Genomic DNA, 930 nt, shown 5'->3' on the forward strand with positions numbered 1-930 from the left:
TGAGCGTAACCCGGAAAAAAAAAAAAAAGGAGCGAAAAAAAGAAGGGAAAATCCAACGAAAAGACCAAAAATTGCAAAAAAAAAAAAAAATACAGATGTATGCTTGGCTGTTGGGGGTTGTTTGGTTGGTTAATTTTTGGTTTGGGTGCTTTTTTTTTTTTTTTTTTTTTTTTTTTTTGCTTTTTTTTTTTTTGTAATGATCACAGGCCGGTGAAGGACAGGAGGGGCCGGAGTTTCCTTTTGCAGAGGTACCTTCACTTGCAGAAGCAGGAAGAAAAAAAAAAGCTCTGATGGCAATTTAAGAAACAATAGACTCAACTCGCGCTGCCGGCTTTGCTACTTCAAGTGTCATTTTCCACAACCAGGCAAGTTTTTTCCTCTCTCTCTCTTTTTTTTTCCTCCTTCTCTCCCAACCAGAGATGTTTCTTCCCTTTCAGTGCGTGTAGCTGAGGAGGACGCAGCTTGCCGGAGACAGATACACCAGAGACGGGGTGTGGGTGGGGGGAAGGGGAGACAGGAGAGAAGGGGGGGAGGGAGAGACAGAGAGAGAGAGAGAGAGAGAGAGAGAGAGAGGAGAGGGAGAAAGAGAGAGGGGTGGACCCTGCTGCAAGGAGACTCTGTTTTCTCCTTGCTAAAATAGAAGTGATTTGCAGGCTTTCCCTATGGAATCCAGTTTGACTCTCCCCAGAGCTAAACACGGGCACACTAACCCCAAAGGGAGGAGGCGGAGCCCGCGCCGCTCGGGCCCGCCTCCTCATTTGCATAACGTCACCCTTCCGCCCGGCCGCAGCCAATCGCGGCCCGGGAGCCCGCCGGCTCGCGGCGCGGGGCCACGCTCCCTCATTAGCATCCCGCTCCGGGTGGCGCTGGGGAACCGGCCAAAGTTCCTCGCGAAGTGGCGAGCGCGGCGCAGCGGAGCCGCGGCGTCTG

At 51.8% G+C, this 930-nt stretch overlaps 1 protein-coding gene across 7 annotated transcripts in view; it reads right to left on the minus strand.

Moving 5' to 3' along the window:
- Positions 1–69, minus strand: part of EBF1 (EBF transcription factor 1) — a gene marked incomplete at its 3' end in the record, with an annotated part of 386,163 nt that extends 386,094 nt beyond the window's left edge. For all 7 annotated transcript variants that reach the window (XM_084243402.1, XM_084243404.1, XM_084243401.1 and 4 more), the window contains exon 1: positions 1–69. This exon is cut by the window's left edge and continues 350 nt beyond it.
- Between the last annotated feature and the right edge of the window lie 861 nt (positions 70–930).

This window comes from Talpa europaea (genome assembly GCF_964194135.1).
Source record: "Talpa europaea genome assembly, chromosome: 9".
In the NCBI taxonomy this organism is placed as follows: domain Eukaryota; kingdom Metazoa; phylum Chordata; class Mammalia; order Eulipotyphla; family Talpidae; genus Talpa; species Talpa europaea.